This window comes from Triturus cristatus, chromosome 6 (genome assembly GCF_964204655.1).
Source record: "Triturus cristatus chromosome 6, aTriCri1.1, whole genome shotgun sequence".
NCBI lineage: Eukaryota > Metazoa > Chordata > Amphibia > Caudata > Salamandridae > Triturus > Triturus cristatus.
In genome coordinates this window covers 530,428,109-530,448,971 of record NC_140589.1, presented here as the reverse complement: position 1 = coordinate 530,448,971, position 20,863 = coordinate 530,428,109, and the positions used below count along the sequence as shown (strand labels likewise).

The following is a 20,863-nucleotide window of genomic DNA, read 5'->3' as shown; positions in this document are numbered from 1 at the left end:
AGCAGCAACGGTCTATAAACACTGGTATAGGCCAGCTGCTTTCAACTTTCCACTGTCCTAAACCACATCCTCTCCTCTGACTGTCCCTTACCCTCCTGTCCACAGGCTATGTAGTTTGTACAGGAGAATGTGAGAGCAACAGGCTGTAGACGAGTGCATACTACAAGCCTCCCAATCCCCCTCCTCCTGTTGTTCTCAGTGCCACTGGAGACTCTAAAGGAGGAAGAGGGGGAAATATTGCTCAACTCTAGTCTCCCTCGGCTCTTTCAAATGTAAAAAAATAGTTTGGCAGACCCCAAGGAGAATGGGGCTGATTGCTGTCCACTTTCACAGCTCTTGGTGTGTGTCCATGTGAGTAGCTGTTAAGCACACACAACAAAAGCTGTGAAAGTCTGTCAAGGCTCAGAGGTTCGAGGGGTTGTAAAGCCTTTGTGTTTTCTGTGGCGCTTTTTTTCAATTAGGACATTCCTCGTGGTCTGGAATAATCTAATAGTCTTATAGTGGGATATATTGGCCATTAAAGGCCCATTCCTTGGTTATTCAAACTCTGGAGCGGGCCTTTAAAGGTCAGTATAGCCTGCTAAAGGCAGGCTATAAGGCTATATCAGAGGCTTTTTTCAAGAAATAAAAAAGAAACTTGCAACAACAATGATAAATTCGACCAGTGCTAATTGCATCCAGAAGATTAAGGCAAAGTTCAGAATGTTATACTTTTATTTTTTTCCTACAGTCATATCCCGTAGTTGTCTTTAGAGCATTGCTTAATTTGTAAAGAAAAAAAATACCAGGGCTCTCGTCAGAGGTGCACTGCAGCGTGCAACACACATTGCCCCTGCTTTGCGTAACAACACAACTACTACCCATCACACTCCTACAAGTGTGACACTTCAGCATATTTCTGGCCCATCAAAGCTGTAAGAATGACTTGGGTGGCAGGTAATAGTCATTTTTAATGTATAATGAATTAATAATTAACTGTTGTTGTGGTCATCTCTGAGTTGGAAAGACAGCGCCACCTTGTGGCAGACTGTCACAAGCGCTGGTGCTGACAATTAAGTGCTGGAGTCGAGCACCGAAAACCACCAGCTCAAATTAAGCACTGCTTTAGAGACAGCAGAACCATTTTCATGTGATTCAGCATGTATTGTTTTTTTGGGGGTGATTATTTTCATAGCCCTCCCCACACACTCCCAGCATCTGAAAAATAGGTGTTGTTTTTATCATATTTAATAATACAATTTTTAACTACATCAGGAAGATGTGAGAATAAATTGACTATAACCTGAAAACATTCTTTGGGGCAGAATAGCTGGGTAATAGTCCTTGTGAACTTTATATTTTGGCCGGGGATACTTTTTGGAAATGGGCACTGTTCAGCATGCAGGTCCTTTCTTCTGATGGTATCCAACAGACAGTGGCTAAGGCGGAGGAGCCTTGTCCCACTAAACAAAAGGAAAAATAAAATGATAATAACTATTTTAAAGTAATTTTATTTTTCCTATGTAATTCAGTGGCTCTTGAGTGGGGCGGGTTGGTGGAGTAGGGAGAGGAGTGGTTTTCACTCCTGAAGTGTCTAGGGCCACCCCAAGCAGTCCTGCACACTTTGCATGTCCCCACCAGACTGCCTTACACAGCCTGGTGAGGAAATTGCAAACCCTCCCAGCCCCCCATCTGAGCGCCGATCCAAGGCGCTCAGACCAATTACAATGCCGCATTGCATTGTGATTGGCTATGGGGAGGCTGGGAGGGCGGGTGCTTCCTGCTGCTGGTTGGGACTGCAGAAAGGAAGAGGACGGAAAATGAAGGAGAGGTGGCGGCCGTTTCATCAGGTAAGTGTTTTTTTTTTATGTGTTCTTGTTTTGTCCCGTTCCCCCCAACCTCCCACCCCCCCACTCACCACCTCTGCGCCCCACCACCTGGGTCCGGTAGCAGCCGTTACTGCCAACAGATTGTGGAAAGAGGAAGACTGTGTCAGCCCTGAATAATAACATCTTCATTGCTACCAAGCAGGTGTTTAGAATGCAAGCTGTGAACATTGTGCTGAAGACGAGGCTCTCTGTTCTATGTTTCAAGATTTCAAAGTGGAAATGTCTAGGGTTGATAAGAACTGTGTCTGTTGCCTAACCACAGCTCTTGATAATGTTGCCCTTTCAAACAACTCCAGCCCTGTAAGCCAGTTCCATCACGGATTGGTTTTCTCATCAGCTGAGAGAAGTGAAATAACTGTTTAAACATTATGAACACCTTTGGCATCGGTCAAATGCCTTTGCACCAAACAATTGAGCAATTTACAAAAAGCGAGTGATGATCAACGAAGCTGCCTTCTACCAGCTGTGCATCTCTCATGTACCCAATCGACCGAAGTAGATTGTATGCATCTTCACCTCTCTTAAGAGCACTGCAGTTGATTCTTCTGCTATCTTAGATTCTTAGGAGCTCTTCATTCTATCATCCTAAATTCAAGATAAAATCCTGGTTATCTTTGACACCTTTGTATACACTTGTTTTGGCACCTAGCAGTTGATGTATTCACTCTATTCTCTGCTGCTAGCTGTGTATCGGAACCATTTCTTTGAAGATTTGAGACAAGTTTGGAAGAAATTACCTTTTTGAATATCTCAGAAACCACTCTCTGAAGGTTTTGTACCTTCCTCTTGGAAGAAAGCTGTTCTTATTTGTCTGTTTGAAATACAAATCGGGGACTTTCCTGTACAGCTAACGCCCACAGGAGAATGGAGATTTTCAGTTTTGATAATTGCACTGCAACTTGGTTGGATGATTGATGGTTGTGTGATCTTGGTCTCCGTCCCGTATCTGTGACTAAAGCATGTAAACTGCCAGTGTTGGGGCAGTAACATTTGACATCCACCCAGGCTCCTAGACAGACATCAACAGACTTGCTTCCTCCTGTTTTCTTCTTTTAAATGTATTGTGAAAGGTCCTTTCTCTTCTTCCTTCCATGTTTAGAAAATAGCCAATCAGTTATAAGGTTAAACTGGACTATTGTAACTGTGTAAATCAGGGTGCATCTATATGTAATCCATTGAAGCCAGATAATTCAAAATTTCACTTTTTGACTTATTTTGGCCTGAGCAAGTTATCTCATATGTACTCAAATCCATCTGCCTTTCAATGGCTCCTTACAACAAAATGCATACTTTACAAGGATTTCTGCACTGTTCATCGTGCCTTTGGCAAACTCGCATCAATGACTGTCTTTTTCAGTGTGTTCAACCATCGACTTTTTGCTTTTTGGCCTCCTGTTTTTTGCCTTATTTTTGTTGGTTTTAGGACTCTGGGCACTTTGCCACTGCTATTCAGTGCTAAAGTGCATATGCTCTCCATATACATTGTGTTTATGTAACGTGCACATGTGATGCCCAGGCCCTATAAATCAAATGCTACTTGTGGGTAGAGGCGGGCGGAATTTGCGTTGTCGCGCTCCACAAAGCTCCGCGAAATGGTAAAAAATCTTCGCGAACACGCAGAAATTCCGCAAACACGCGGAATTGCTTGTTCACAATGCTTTTTTCCTGTTCGCGATCGCTGTTTGCGTGCTCGGGGGGAAATATCTCACGAACACGCATTTTGAGAACGTGAACAAGCAAAGGATGCCGTGAAGTCGCGGAACGCAGAATATCGGGCAATTTAGCTTTCTCCGCGGAACGTGAAATTACCCAAATTACCCAAATTCCGCGAGCGGAACGGAATTTACCGCCCAGGCCTACTAGTGGGCCTACAGCACTGATTGTGCCACCCACACAAGTAGCCTTTCAAAGGGTTCACAGACCTGCTGCTGCAGTATCTGCGCACAGTTTTTAAGTGCCATGTCTACCTGGCAAGTGCACCCTGCCCTTTTCTTACATGTAAGGCACCCCTCAGGTAGACCCAAGGAACCCCCATCGGAAGGGTGCAGTGTATGTGAAAGGTAGGAAATGTACTGATGTGTTTTACATGTCCTGATAGCGAAAGACAGTGTATTTCATTTTTCACTAATGCTAGGCTATCTGTCCTACAGGCTGACATGGGAGTTGCTTTCTAACATCTCACAAGCATAACTTTCCATTGGGACAAGATAGAGAAATGGAGTTTGGGCTTCCTGAACTGAGGATTTAAAAATACATCTTTTAGTAAAGATGATTTTGCTATTGTGTGTTTGAAAATACCACTTTTAGAAAGTGGGTATATTCTTGTCTAACCATCTGTGTGTCTCTACCTGTTGTGAATTCGCTGTCTGGGTTTTAGACTGACAGGGGCTGGTTTGTGCATTCACACTAGACAGACACCAGAGGGGGGGGTTGAGGTGTCACCAGAGGGGGGGGGCATTTGAGGTGTATCCTGCCTTTCCTGGGTGACTCATAGTCAGGCTGAATAGACCCGGCTGCATTTAGAGCAGTGGGAGGAGTTGTTGCGTGCACCTGAATGAACTGTTTCTGTCTTCCACAATGCTGTCTCCACCCCCTGGAGTGAGCCTGGCTTGAATCAGGTAGAACTGGATGATGTATGCCAGTGGAACTTTGTTTGTGCCAACTTCAAAGGGAAATGTGAGACAAATATTGGGGCCCTAACCCCAGAACTTTAGATAACTGCTGGATTAAGGAACCTACCGGGAAGAAGGGCTGGAAGAGCTGTGAGGAAAGATTACCACTTTGCTGTGTGCTTTGCCGGGTTGGCTGGCAGTTGCTTATTCTGCCTTGGGAAGGAAAAGGACTGAACTTTTCTTTCTGCATTCTAAGTATCTCCAAGGGCTTGATGTAAAGCTTGCCTCCTGCTGGAAGTCTCAGGGAAATAAAAGACTTCAACTCCTCCTGGTACCGGCTTCTGGAACTGGATGTTTCAGCTGCAACAGAGGAAAAAGGTTACCCGACGCGTCAACAACGCCACTGCCAGCTCTATGACCCGAAGGCACCTCTGAGGGCACCACAGAGGGCACCGCCAGACTTTGCACTGCAACCCTGGTATCACCGGCAAAGACGCCTGCCACCGCCACCACCAAGCTGTTGCTTACACCGTGGCCCTGTGGGCACCACACTCTGCACCGCCCCGCTTCACATCACTGCCTTGGTATCACCGACGGCACCTTCACCGATGCCACTGCCTGAACTGTGAACTGTGGACACCGCTCCTGGAGAACAGGGAACACCGCACTACTTTGCACCACAGCCCTGGTCTCATCAACGCCGCCTTTCCAAGCTGACATCGATGCCGCTGCCTGAACCGTGGTTTAGGGGCACCGCTTGTAGGTTACTCAATGCAACGCCCCATCCCACACCGCAGCCTTGGCCCACCGATGCCAGTGCCGTTGACTCTAGTTTGTCAACCAATGCCGCTGCTTGCACTGCGACCTGTGGGCCCCGCATGCCGCCTTGCCACGTCTCGCACCACAGCCTTGGATCTACCACAGTGCTTCAGCAATGATGACGACGCTGCCTGCACCGTGACCTGTCAGCACCGCAACGAGCACCGCAGCCCTGGTGTCACCGATGCTGCTGGACGACGATAACCGAGCTACTGCCTGCACCGCGACCTGAGGGCAGCGGCCATCGCACCGCTCCACTTCACATCGCAGCCCGATATCGGCACTCCTGACTTCAAACTCAAGGAGTTCGACCTGTAATGCGTGTGACTTAAAGGGCTGACGACTCCTGCACCGACTCCTGGAACCATGCCGATGCCGCTACTCCAGAGCTCACGACAGGGTCTGACGCCCCGCATCTTCAAAGGTTCTGTTTTACGGGTCTCCCCGACACCGTAGCTGGCCCGTGACGCCGGGGCCGGCCAGAACTGTTGGATTTGTTTGCTCACAACACCGTGATAGCCCTGGACTGAGCTATCGACTTCAAGGAACTGTATATAAAGTCTATTTTTGCTTTATTGGTATTTGGATCAATGTATGTTGGATTTTTAATGTTTTGGGTCTTGTTTTACACAGATAAATATTGGATATTTTTATGAATCTGGTGTGGTGTCATTTTGTAGTGTTTTCACTGTATTACTGCTGGTTATGTGCAAATGCTTTACACACTGCCTCTGAGATAAGCCTGCCTGCTGGTTCCAAGCTACCAAGGGGGTGGGCAGGGGTTATTTTAGATGTGTAATCCCCTTATCCTGACTAGAGTGGTATATTCTGCCTGGCTTAGGTGCATAGCTTAGCCAGCCAGAAACCCCATTTCAAACAGAGACCTTATAAGGCTCTTTGATCCTCCATTGCAGTTTTAAGTGCCATGCCTCAATTTTGAAAAACCAGGCTTGGTGGTCAAGCCTTCTTTTTCTGTGTTGTCCTCAAAAGCTTTGAAAAATCTCCCAATTGATCTTAGAGACCCTAAATATCTTCTCTACTGTCAAAGAATGCTAAAAAAAAATCTCTGTTTCCCCTGCTGTGTGCTAAACTTATCTGTTAGATTTACTACTAGGTATATTCTTGTCCTTTTAAACCTTGGTTAATTTGTTCACTTGTAGTGCCAGGGCATCATCTGCATAAGGTATGTGTTGATAGAATTATGCTCTAGGGGCGGAAAGAAAATAAGAAACAAGCCTGGAGTAGCAGTAAATACAGGATGAAATCACTGGATGGAACTGCCTCAAGTAAGGGATGGAATTGACCCTATTAGGTGGAATCAACAGTCCGACCGTCCAGATCACAGGGGATCCGAGTGATTAGATCAAAGTGCCCTCACCAACCTGGTAGAGTGTCATGCTTCATCACTGGGTTCTTCTCGTCAAGCTGGCACTGCAATGCTTGATGGGCCTGTGGGCTCTTTGGCGGAGATCTTTTGATTAAAAAAGCTATATGTTGAGTGCAAGTGATGGAGTGAAATAGGGTGGTGGAAAAGGTGGTATAAAAGAGTCCAAGGGAACCAAGGGAATTTTATTGGGGGAGTGTTCCCTTGACACAGTAAAAACAATAAAGCTATCTGAGGTGGTAACCTTACTAGCTAAAATGTGACTGGAGTAGGGTCAAACTTTCTCATGCCTTGACTGCCAGAAGGGTCAATTGGCATTTCATCAGGACTGGAATACTGCCTACCCTTAATAATATGGTAGTGGGGACCACCGCGGAGTATTGGATACCCCCTTAAACATACATACTGCACCTGCTACACCGCTAAATGTGCTCTTGCGGTAGGATTTATTTCCCCCTCAATTACTGTCAGTTACGTGAGCCAGTAGTGCAAAATTATCAAAATTACTCCAATTGCTCTGGGGCATTCGAAAACTACCCAGGCTTAGTGCTGTGCTGCCCTCAAACAGAAGTGTTCTGGTTGCGAGATCAAAGGACATTTTGTGAAGGGTTGTAAAAAAAAGAAAGGAAGGGTTACATTTGTTGTATGTTCCAGTAGTGAGCCTGAAGAAGAAAATTGTACTGTTTGTGTCTGAAAAGGTAAAACTTGAACCCAAGTGCCTTTCCTTTTTTTCAAATTTGTTTATTGATTTTGAACACAAAAGCAACTTCCTCTTGAGAATCCCCCTCCCCATCCCCCCTACCCTACCCTACATCTCTGGAAGAGCTCATATTCAGTACTATACAGATACCTTTTGGTCAATAGTTGGTGCAAGTCCGCCGTATATTATCTCAAACAGTGTCATATCATATCAATACATCTCTGAATCCGCCACTGTCTTTCAAAAAGCCAAGTGCATTCCAAAGTGAGTGATGGTGTGTTTAATTATTCCAGTAATGGAAGCATGTTAGGAAACTTTTGTGCAATATGAGTTTTGGTGGGGATCAGTTGGATGTGTATGCTGATTCTGGATCTCCATGTACAAGTTGGTGGGTAAAAGGGGTGCTGTTTTGGAAGAATCTGATGTTTCTCCTGAAGGGAATGACTAAAAAAAAACTTCTAGGTTTCAGAACTTTAATTTACAGGTTCAAGACCACAAAATGTGTTGGGGAAACTACATGTAGCCAGGAAGGAACCCTCATGTTTTGGTTGGTATGATCAATGAGAGCTCCAGACCATTCTGGAGCCCCACAATGAGCAACAGGTTTTGATTTTGGATGAAGAGGGGACAAATCAGTAAAAGGGTTTTAAATAATTTCATCAAAATATTTAGTGGTGATGTTGGAAAATTAAATGAGTTTGAATGCAAAGTATTACTGAAAGATGATGCTTTTTCTTAAATTCATAAGATGTGTAATGTTCTTATTTCAGTCAGCGAAAAAGTCTCTAAAGAGTTAATGACGTTAGTGAATAATAATGTATTTTAGCTAGTGGAGGCCTCTGAGTGGGTTTCTCCTGTAGTTGTAGCATGCAAGGCACATGTCATAGTTTGTTTATGCATTGATTGGCACTATTTAAATAATAATATATGTGTTTACCTTTTTTCGTTGCCTAAGATTACAGAAATGTAAGTTTGATTATAGGAGCTAAGTAGTTTTTTAAAATTGTTTTGTGTTCTTATGTACCATCAAATCCTCTTGAAACAAAAGAGTAGGAAGCTTTCTGCATTTATCAACCAAGATGGTGTTTTCAATTCAAGCGCATGCCTTATGGGTTGATTTCTACAGCAGCGGTCTTGCAGCATTGATGTGCAAGTTATTTGGACAATTTAAAGACATCCTTTATTTTCAGGATGACTTTTTAGTGAAGAGTTGAAGAGCACAATTTAAGGTTAGAAAAAGCTCTGAAAATTATTGATGAACAAGGTCTTGCAGTAGGACACTAAATATACTTTCGCGGAAAAACAATGTACCTATTTAGGACATGTTTTATGTGAGGAGGGCATTAAACCCAAACTGTCTTTGGTAGAGACTGTTAAAGAAATTCCTGCACCATCTAGCAAGGAAAATGTAAAGTCTTTTTTGGGCCTTGCTGAATTTTACTCTAGGTATTTGTGCAATTTTGCTGAAAATATATTCAAAGTGAAATAAAAGGTCAAGTTTGATTGGAATGTTCTATGCCAGGGTGAGTTTGAGTTTATTAAGAATGCTATTTCGTGTGCTTCTGCTCTTTCTTCTTATGATACTACAGCACAGTTTTGCAACTGAAGATGCAAGCGCACGGGGTTTTGAGTGCTATGTCTACGCAGAAAGGATGGACACGATTCACAAAAGTAATACCGAAAGTCGTAAAGTTAGGATTTTGTCTCAGATTACTTTTGTGAATTAGGCCCGATAAGATGGTAAAGATATACCATTGCCTTCACATCATGATTTTTCTCTCCTGCAGGAGAGAAATACTCTGTCAATGAGATGGAGATGCTAGCGTGTGTGAAGGGTTTGGACATTTTCGTTAATTTTTGTGGGCAAAGCCATTTGTGGTGCGCAGCAGTCATAAACCTTTGGTTATGTTGTTATATACTGAGGGTGTAATCAAAGCTTCTGCACATATCGCTAGATTTTCCAGGAGATTTTTACCATTTCACATTTAGCATGGAGTATGTACCGAGAAAGGATAATGTGGTGGCAGATTGTTTATCAAGAATGGCTTTATATTTGAGGCAAAGCAACAATGAGTTATGAGAGGAATATAAAATTGCATTTGTTCAACCTGATGGACATCCTGGATTGGCAAGAGAGGAATGGCTTAACTAATATGCTGGTGATTACTTTTTTCAATCTTTTTATTCAGTTTTAGCAGAACTAACAAACTCTTAAACATATGGTATCTCCCCCCTCCCTCCCTTTTCTGGTGGCACATTATCCAGCGGTGATGACATTTTGGTTGAGGTGAGGAAGTTTGTCCAAGATGGATGGCCAAAGAAGGAGATTCTAGTTGATGGATTAAAACCTTTTTTGGAGATTAGAAACAAATTGTCAGTGTTGGGTGGTATTGTGAGGAGAAGTGAAAGAGTGGTTCTACCTGACAAATTTAAGTTTATTATCATGAGTCAAACTCATGAGTATTGTGCAACCAAACAGGTATTGCGCGCACCAAAAGGAGTGTTTTGGGGGCCTGGTATAGTCATTGCCTCAGAAAGAGTGGTTGGAGATCTTTTAAGGTATGTGAAGCGGGATATCAGTTTGGAAAATTGTAGTCCTCCTAATGGAGATTTGGCATTACGTGGCAACCCTTGGGAAGCCATCGCCATTGACATTATGGAGCAAGTTGGGGGGTGGGGGCACAATATAAATATACGACATAAATACATTGTGTCTTTGGTGGACATCTTTTCACGTTGGCCTGCCTTAATTTTGAAAATAGCTGACAGGCAGTTTTGAAATGTATTGATGAAGTGTTTAATTCTGAAGGATTACCAGTTACGGTGATTAGTGATAATGGCTTACAATTTGTGACTAACAATGCTAAAATGTATTTTGAAAGGATTGGAGTCAAACACAGGACCACATGCCTTTATAATCCTACTGAAAATGGAAAGATTGAGAGATTTAAACAATGTGCACCAGGGCTCGATTCAGTTGGCTATGTCTTCACATTGTGATTGGGAAACTCAGGTGTTTAAAATGATTTGGATGTATCATACTACGATGAATGATGTCACAATATTTTCAAGTGTAACCCTAGAGGGTTAGTTGAGTCAAGTGTTGTGGATATACATTTTGATAAGCCGAAGAGTGATATTAAAAAACGCATGAGTGTATCAAGAAGTAATATAACAGCAAGCATGGAACCAAGGAGGTTAAGATTCATGTAGGCCTGTGGGTCAACATCAAAGTACGTTGGAAGGTTTTCAAGAGAGATAATCAGCTCATGGATCTGTGTAAAGCAACAGAAGTGTTAAATAATGCTGTCCACTTGAGTGATGTGATGTTAACAATGTGGAATCTGAAATGGGGTTACTGTGTTTATGAGAGGTGGTATGAAAAGTGATGATGGTGAGGTCAGGGATAAGAAGTAACAGAGGTTAGCTGATGAAGAAGATTAAGAAGATGGTGTTGGTGACAAAAGATCTTAGGTTGGTACTGTGAGTGGAAGATTTATAGAGTCAGGATGAGGTTGAAGCAGAGGTTGAGTCTTGTGTTGATATGCGGCAAATTAATGGAGAATGTGTTTCACAGAATGGTGATGAAAGTCAGAGTGGTGTGGATGAATTTCAGTAGGGAAGTGGTAATTGTTTTAGTGGAGATGGGAACAATTACAGTGTTCAAAGGGCAAGTGACAGAGTGCGGAAACCACCCAAATGGTTACAGGATTATAAGTGTGTGAAAAGTATGTGTGAAAGCTATGAGATAGAATAAAATAATTCTTGCACTAACAGGATAAGTTGCAATACATGTTTTTGTTTTGTTTTTTGTGTTTATAAAGGGGGAGGATGTGTTTGTGCTAGTACTTGCTTATTGTTTTGTTAAATGTTAAACATTTTGTAATTGTAGAATATTATGTAGATTGTTGTGTAAATGTGCCATGTGTTCTTAACCTAGTGACATGCATGGCTCTGTGCCTTGTGCACCCCAGTGTATGGCAACATGATATAGATGTCATAATTTGTTTCGTAGTGTGTTACAGGACGTCTGTAACCAGCACTTGGAAGAGAAGGTGCGTGCTGGGTTTGGTTCACAATAAATGATCTTAGTCTTTGCCTTATGTGAAATTGTTGGAGTACACCGCAAACTTCTTCAGCTACAAGATTAAGCTGCTGCTGAATGAAGTTAAGGTGAAGAATTAAAGGCTCCTGTCAAAATTTTATTTAAAACGGTAAAATGCCTGTATCTAATGTTAAAAGCTGTGAGCGAAACAAATCCTCTCCCAGGTTGTTTATACCATGCTTTATGAAGTCATAAAAACAATCTCTATAAAAGAAAGGATGATTTATTTCATAAAAACCTTAACACCACACAGCCTACTAAAAACATTTATTAACATATTTCACTTGGGTACAAGATTAAGCTTTTCTTGTGAGAATGTTTTCAGAAGTTAGGATTCCAGCAACTGCACCTATCTTTTTTATCAGCCCAATTTTACTGAGATTTCACAAAGAAAGTGCATCAGCCTTTGTATAATAATTATTATTTACAATATGTTAATTAATATTTTAAATGAGTTAAACAGAAGGGTTCAAAAATCAGATAAATATAGGCACAGTGAGAGATATGGTGAAGGCAAATTCTCAAATGTAGAAACAGCAGGAAAGATAAAATTATTAATAAGAATAATTTAGGTTGCCCCTATGACATTATACACAATACTGACATGTTTATGTCAAAACATAACTTTTTCATATGTGGATAGCAAAGACATTTCTGAAATCAAATCAATTGTTGTTGAGGTCAACAGAAATTCCATTTATCAAGATTAATTTATTAGCCATTTTTAAGGCTGCTCAGATTGTCTAGAAATATTTGTAGTAAAGCAATTAAAGGGGAAGGTGTAAGAGATCTTTCCAGTATCAGGTATCGTCTATTTAATACTTCTGGTCAAAACAGGAAAGCAATGGCATTGTCAAGGATGCAATGAAGGGCTTTCTCATTTCCTTCTTGCATCCCAGTAACGTAGGTGCCTCCCTGCAATTCAATATACACACATAAAGTATCAGTTGTCTCCTTATGGGATCCCAATTAAAGGTAAAAGCCACAAAGGCAAAACACCTCCTAAGCAATCTGTAGTAAGGTACTCGACACAGGATTCTTGTAATGACCACATTATTACTAAGGTACAGATCCACAGCAGGAGCAGTGTGGGTAGGTCCAAAGTATTCCCAACTGATCTCACAGAACCCCTTGACATAATTGGAATCAGAAACTCTTACAAAATATAATATATTACATGAGCCCATAACACGACCCCACAACAAATCCCCCTATTTTATAACTAGACATAACATATACAAAGACACCAAAACATCAAAATAACACAACACATCCCCCTTTTTTATAACATAATTAAGATTTGTAAATACCATTCATAACAATGCGTAATACAATGCATACCTAACCTGCCCATACACCGATCATGCATTTTCTTTTAACATGGAGGGAAGAAAACAACCTATCACAAACAATTGTAAACAAACAAAACTTACTACCCACACAAATATAATCTTCTAGCTATATAGGTGGTTTTCTAACTATTTTATTAGCTTGTTCTCCATTAAAACACTAATTCAGTTCTAAGAGGAAATTTGTTTTCACTCTGAACCTCTTCAAGTACTACATTTTGACCTTCAGAATTTCACTACATACCACCGCTGGTATTAGCAGATGTTTGAGGTGATTTGTTTCAAAGGAATCTCCTGGGGAATCCCTGACACCGCTATAATTGCCGGATGTGTGTGGTGATTCAATTTCGAAGGAATCTCCTGGAGAATGCCTGACTTCCTCCCTGAGTCTTCCATCCATTTTCTCTTCAGTATCCATACCAATAATGGTGTTATCCATTTCCAACCAATCAAAATCACTTGCTCTCCTGATCTGACTCAGGTCTTTCCACCTATCCATATTACCCAATGCCACACCTTCCCATAGCTTAAGCAGACCTTATAGTGTAACATCTCCACCACTTCCTCTGGGTCATAAAATTTGGCCACAAACCCTGGTTTCCTTATGCGAACCAATCTCCAACACTTATGATCACAGGTTTGGTGTAATAGTACTAAATTATAGTATAGCTTACTCTTCTGATGGTTCTTTGCAATAGTTTCTCTGGCTGTTTCCAAAGACCATGGTTCAACAAATGTACCAAGTAACCACCCAGTATTGAATATTGTTCTGGGATTCCTTCCCCCTCATTAATGAAAAAGGTTATAACCTTCTTGTTTCATTTCTTGTGACCCTGTAAGCCCATACAGCCTTCATTAATTGAACCACCCAGTCCTTATTGTTGACACACACGGATTGAATCACGCCCTCAATGGCACGGTTGAATCTCTCAACCATGCCATTGCCACTGGGATTATACAGGGAATTGGTTCTAAGTTTCACCCCAATTCTGTCAATGAGACTTCAATTGCACATCATTATCACTCAACATGGTGATAGGAATCTCATCAGAACTAAAAACATGGTCAAGAAGAATCAGCACTAAATTTGTGTCTGCATTCTGCACTACTTTTACCACCAGCCACCCTGAAAATAGATCCATGATTACAATAATTTATTTCTGCGAAGATCCCACAGGTCCCATTATATCGATGGTGATGGACTCCCAAGGATTTTTTGGGTTATGTTTCTGACTCATCAGGGGCCTGAGTGTATGAAAAGATTTATCAGCTTTAGAACATTCCGGACCATGCGCTCTATTTCCGAGTCTACACCAGGCCACCAGAATTATTTCTTAACTACAGATTTAATCCCCCATTACCATAATGGCCTTCATGACAGTGGCAAAATATTGCTTCGTAGGCTAAGTGGAGGAACAAGTCTCTCACCTCTCAGAATTACCCTACCATCAAGAGATAGCTCGGACCTTACTTCCCAGAAAGGTTGAATGATGTCCGATATGTCTCTCTTGTTTGGCCATCTCCCCCCAATAAATGTAGCCCATTCTTGTAACACAACATCCTTCTTGTATGCCTGTTCCCATTCCATTATCATGTATAAGTGCAACATGAAAATTATTCCACTTATCATCTTCACACTTCTAAATAATATGCCTGCATTCTAGAAAGGAAACCCTCCACTACATTATCTTTCCCTGGCATATACCCAACTTTGTGAATGAAATCCTGCATATACATGGAAATTCTAGCTATCCTTGCAGATGCGTTCACAGTACCCTCCAGCGTTAATAATTTCACAAGTGGTTTATGATCACAATGAATCATGACTGGTTTTACCTACACAAACACTCTGAAATGTTCTAAGGCACAGGCCAAAGCCTCCTTTTTTTATAGTGGGGTACTTTCATCTTGATGCAAAAGATATCACACATTCATCACCCGTACAGTTCCCATGTATCAACATGGCTCCATCCCTTTGTTACTAGCATCGGTTGTTATGACACAGTTAGCACTTGGATCACAACTATACAACTTGATTGCATTTGTTATATAATCTTTTATGTCTTCAAAATCTTTCCCGCAATATTGTGACCACACAAATTTGTTTCCATTTTTCAATAGCTGTCTAATGTTATAACACCTCTCAGCAAATCTCGGTATGAATTTTGCAGTAGTCAGCAAGACAAAAATAACCGTATGTCATTCTTGCTTCTAGAGGTAGCTGCATTCTTAGTAGCTTGCACTATTGATGGGTTTGTTTTGACATCGTGTTCGTCATTTACATGGTCTGATTAAGTTACACGTCTTTCTGCTAGTTTACATTAAGTGAATTCCACCGTCAAACCTTTTGCTTGAAGAACGGTTAACGCCTTTGTCAATTTTGAATTATGTTCCTTTCTGCTTTTGCCAAATATCAGGATGTCCTCTTGTAAAAACATGGTGCCCTGTTCTTTACTAAAACAATTATACATTAGCCCAGCTCGTCATGAGGCACAGTGGAGCTGTGCTCATGACGAGCTGGGCTCGTCATAACGGTCGCACTCCGCTCACGCGCTATTGATTCCCCGCCTGTGCGGGAGAATCAATCAGTGGGCGGAGTCGTGCCAAGCTCAGCTCGTCATGAGCACAGCTCCACTCTGCCTCATGACGAGCTGGGCTCGTCACCAGCACAGCACCGCCGCCCCCGCGCCTCCCTCCGCGCCACAGGGGAATTACCCCCGCGGCGAAGGGGTTAAGAGGAAGTAACGGGGAGAAATAAAGATATTTCTCCTCGTTACACCTCTCCTGGGAAGGCATATCTTTTTAACACATTCCCAGGTTTACGAGTTCTGGTAAATCTAGGAATGCATCAAAAACCATGGGAATTGTGTGGGAACACCCATACACCGCCTCCTTTGCGTAAAGTAAGGCAATGCAGCGATTTGCGCTGCACTGCTTTACTCCAGATTTGAGGAGTCACTCAGAGCTATGCAAAGTGGCCTTGTGTGGCTTCATAAATCTAACTTAAGAGTTGTTTCGCACATGTACCAGGTTGCGTATTGAAAACGTGACACAAACCGCTTGTAAATGGGCCCTGCAGTACTTTGAGGCCTGAAGTGCACCTCAGACTAGAACTAAAGCCTGGGGAAGTTTCAATCAGCCTAAACCAGCAGTCATTAAACTTTTTTGCTCTGAGCCAGCCCTAGGCAACATATTTTGAAATTGGGCCGCCCTATAAAACTTTATGGCAAGGATTGCAGGAAGGACAGGGCTTTGCACAGGGGGATAATGGGCTTATGAGATCATTTATGGGGTACGTTTTCTGAAGCTCATAACCCACACTAAATATGAGCCTTATGAAACAGCAAATGCATTTAAAAAAAAGCAATTGAACCAAAAAAACTGCTCCCCATTATTGGGGTGTAGTGAGCCCTTCACACTCCTGTGCCCAAATGCAACTGCACCTGCTACACTTATGATAACTTAGGTCCTGAGTGACAGGCTACAACCTAAGCTTCTTTCACCCCTACCCTACCATACCTGACTATCAATCCAATCTTGAAACAGGCTCTCTGTTCCTTTTAAGAGATAAAAATGAGCTCCCACACGTTGTCCCACTTTTCTGTGCAAGGATGCCCTCTGCCCTGATGCTAAAAAGGAAAATAAGCCAGTGGGCCCCTTTTTCAAAGTGAAAGTCAGGATTGTGATGCAATGGGCCCTTCAGAACCCTGGGCCCCAGTTCTGCTGCACCTCCTTCAGCAATGGTAGGTACTGCCTTGCAAAATGGTCTGTCTTCTCTGCCCTTTGCTAAAAACGGGTTACCTATTTTGCTACATCCCCTGCCTCACTGCCATCTCTATGAGGCCAACTAAGGTGTCCCAACTGCTTCAGTTTTCCCCTCCCGTGGGCCTTTGCTCCAAGGCGAAAAAAGGAACACTGGCATAGCAAGTGTGCACTGGGCCCTAATGCAAGGAAGAACGAATAGTGGTAAAGCCATGATTGGGGCTTAGTTGGCTCCTAATACCACCTGGCCCTGCTGCCACTGTACCTGCAGCACCAACTATAAATTCAGCCCCTTTGTTTAAAAAAGCAACTGCAGCGGTGACCCGCTCTCTAATGCTAGCAAGAGCAATGGACCACCATCCTCTTTTTTTTATAGTAATCCAGCCATAATTGGAGTGCTGTGGCCACTTAACATCCTTGGCCACAGTACCTGCTCCACTAATGGTGGTGATGGCCCTTTAAAGATAAAGCCCCCATTTGCCGCCCCTTTCCTTGGGACCGTCTCTCTCAAGAAGCTGTCTGTTCATTGTAAAAAAATGATCTCCTTTCTTTTCTATCCTGGGCCACTATACTGATGCCCCATCCATCCAGAAGATTAGGGCTGTGCATCTGAATGCAATCCTGTGGACCTACTACAAAAACAGGTGTATATGAATGGTTAATGCTAACTTCCAGGTACCTCTGCATGAAAGCAAGGGGGTTTACAGAGAGCTAAAGAAGACACAGGCATTCTATCCAGCCTTTAATTGAAGGGGTCACTTAAAGCTTGATGGTAATAGAGATTCATTCTTTGTAAAAGGTAAGGGTGTTATCAGCTGAGTTCTGGAGTAATAGATAGACTTACAAAAATGTTTGCACTAATTGCAGCCTGGGTACTTATAGCTAAAATATATATTTACAAAACCCTTATTTTGTCTTAACCTCTACATGACTTTGCAGCAGCCTAGTTTATAGTGTGTGTAATACTATTTTTTTTAATGGCTTACATATTCACAGTGCTTTCTGTCACAGGCTGGGAACTAGCATCACCAAAAAAAACACACGTTGCTATTCCCTACTGTGCCAAATCGGATTCAATTCTGTGCCTCTCTAGTCTCACACACACAAACACTCACAATGATTGTATTGAGCAACCAAGGCATAACAGAGTACATTTCCAGCCATTAGTTTAACTTGCATTTATTTTTAATTTATGCTATATGCACTTTATTTTATATACAGTTACCTGTGAAAGCAGCTAACAAATATGGCAGATGGGACATCTGCCACTGTTATGACATAATACCCTGTCCATCAGACTCTAAATATGACAGATGGGGCATAAGCCACAGGTCTGACAGAATATTCTGTCTACCAGACCCTAAATAAGGCCCTTTGGTTTTATTAGAGTAGATTAAAAAAGAAGCATTAGGGCTGGAGAGTGCACAAAGATCAGCAATAGAGTGAACATTTACCCACTGTGGTCTGACCTTTGTAAGAAGTCCACCTTAAGATACACTGAAGCCAATGGATTTTCTGGTGAAGATTAGCTGGAGTGAGGGTTGTACGGCAGATTACAGAGCACAGGAATATTGTTCTAGAAAAATATTGTTGCAAGAATATTGACCACCAAAATATCATGAAAGTAAATACATATAGGTCAGGTCAAGTTCCTCCCTGAACCGGAACATAGGCAACCCAACACTGGTAGAGACGGCTAGACTGTTCCCATTGGAGCAGGGTTTAGACTGATTTGTTTATGGCTGGGTACAAAGTGAGGTTGCATGGTTTGCAAAATAACGATGAATTTGGAGTCATTACTAGTGACTTAGATTAATTCAAGCATTCCATCCATCACTTTTTTGTAAACTTCAGTGTAATGCCCTAAGTGGGATGGGAATGCCCAGTTGTAGATCTCCTGCAAACTGGGTCACTGGAACCAAGATATACCTGGCTGATGAGCCATAACAATGGTGAAACCAGTCCTGGATTCCTTGTGTTCCAGTTCAGTGAAGACCTGGCCTGGCAGTTCAGGCTGGACTATTCCCACTGGAGCAGGGTCAAAACTGATTTGCATATGGCTGTGTTCTAACTGAGGTGGCATGGGATGAAAAATAACAATGGACTGGGATGCAGCCCGAGCTATTAGCAGAGGCTGAGATTAATTCAAGCATTCCATCCATCACTTTTCTGTAAACTTCAGTGTAATGCCCTAAGTGGGACGGGTATGCCCCGTTGCAGATCTCCTGCAAACTGGGTCACTGGAACCACGATATACCTGGCTGATGAGCCATAACAATGGTGAAACCAGTCCTGAGTTCCTTGTGTTCCAGTTCAGTGAAGACCTGGCCTGGCAGTTCAGGTTGGACTATTCCCACTGGAGCAAGGTCAAAACTGATTTGCATATGGCTGTGTTCTAACTGAGGTGGCATGGGATGAAAAATAACAATGGACTGGGATGCAGCCCGAGCTATTAGCAGAGGCTGAGATTAATTCAAGCATTCCATCCATCATCCTTTTGTATAGTTCACTGTGACTCCCTAAGTGGGACGGGTGTGCCCAGACAGAGGTGCTGTGCACACTGTGCCTCTAGAACCAAGCAATACCTGGCTGATGAGCCTACTAAGGGTGAAACCAGTCCTGTGTTGCTTGGGTTACTGTTCAGGGAGAACCTGGACTGATGGTTTGGACTGGACTGTTCCTTTGGAGCAGGGTCGGGACTGATGTGCAAATGACTCGGTCCAATTTGAGGAAGCACTGTGTTCAAAATAACGATGGACTAGAATGCAGGACCAAGTTATTATTAGTGGATGAGATTAATTCAAGCATTCCATCTATCACTGTTTTGTATAGTTCAGTCTAACACCCTAAGTGGGACGGGTATGTCCAGACATAGGTGCCGTGCACACTATGCCACTGGAACCATGATATACCTGGCTGATGAGCTCCAATAAGAGCGAACCAGTCCTGGGTTGACTGTATTGCAGTTCAAGGAGGACCTGGCCTGGCAGTTCGGGTTGGACTGTCCCCATCACAGCAGGGTCAAAAGTGATGTGCATATGGCTGGGTTCAAACTGAGGTGGCAAGTTATTACCAGTGGCTGAGATTAATTCAAGCATTATATCCATGACTTTTTTGTATAGTTTAGTGTGACGCCCTAGGTGTGACGGATAGGCCCAGATGTGGGTCCCATGCACACTGTGCCACTGGAAACAAGCTATACCTCGCTAATGAGCTCTAATAAGGGCGTAACCTGTCCTGGGTTGTCTGTGTTCTGGTTCAGGGAGGGCCTAGCCTGGCCTGGTACTTTGGACTGGACTGTTCCCCTTGCAGCAGGGACAAGGCTGATTTGCATATGGCTGGGTCCAAACTGAGGTGGCATGGTGTGCAAAATAACGGTGGACTGGGATGTGGCTCTGAGTTATTACTAATGGCTGAAATTAATTCAAACATTCCATCTATCACTTTTTTTTATAGTTCAGTGTGACGCCTAAGTGGGACTGGTATGCCCAGACTGTGCTACTGAAAGCAAGTTATAACTGGCTGATGAGCCCTAAGAGGATGAAACCAGTCCTGGGCTGCTTGTGGTTTTGTTCAAGGAGGACCTGGCCCTGCATTTCAGGCTGGACTGTTCCCACTGGAACAGTGACAAGACTGATTTTCATATGACTGGGTCCAAACAGATGTGACATGGTGTACAAAATAACAATGGTCTGGGATGCAGCCCTGAGTTATTATTGTCATTGGCTGAGAATAATTGAAGCATTCATCCATCACTTTTTTGTATAGTTTAGTGTGACTCCCTAAGTGGGACGGGTATGCCCAGACATGGGTTGCATGATCATTGTGCCACTCGAAGCAAGTTATACCTGGCTGATGAGCTTTTATAAGGGCACCATGTGTTCTGGTTCAGGGAGGATCTGGCATGGCATTTCTCACTGGAGTGTTCCCCTTGCAGCAGTGTCAAGACTGATTTGCATATGGCTGGGTCCAGACTGAGGAGGCATGGTGTGCAAACTGACTAAACTAACTGGACTGGAACGCGGATCTGAGTTATTACCAGTGGCTGAGATTAATTCACGCATTCCTTGGCATCACTTTTTTGTATAGTTCAGTGTGATCCCCTTAAAGGGACGGGTATTCCAGGACATGGGTCCGGTGCACACTGTGCTACTGGAACTAAGCTATACCTGGCTGATGAGTCCTCATAGATTGAAACCGGTCCTGAGTTGCTTGTGGTCTGGTTCAAGATGGACCTGGCCCTGCATTTCAGGTTGGAATGTTC

At 42.9% G+C, this 20,863-nt stretch overlaps 1 protein-coding gene across 6 annotated transcripts in view; it reads left to right on the top strand.

Annotated features, from left to right (window-relative positions):
- Nucleotides 1–20,863, top strand: part of FILIP1 (filamin A interacting protein 1) — a 776,040-nt gene that overhangs the window by 667,117 nt on the left and 88,060 nt on the right. The window lies entirely within an intron of this gene.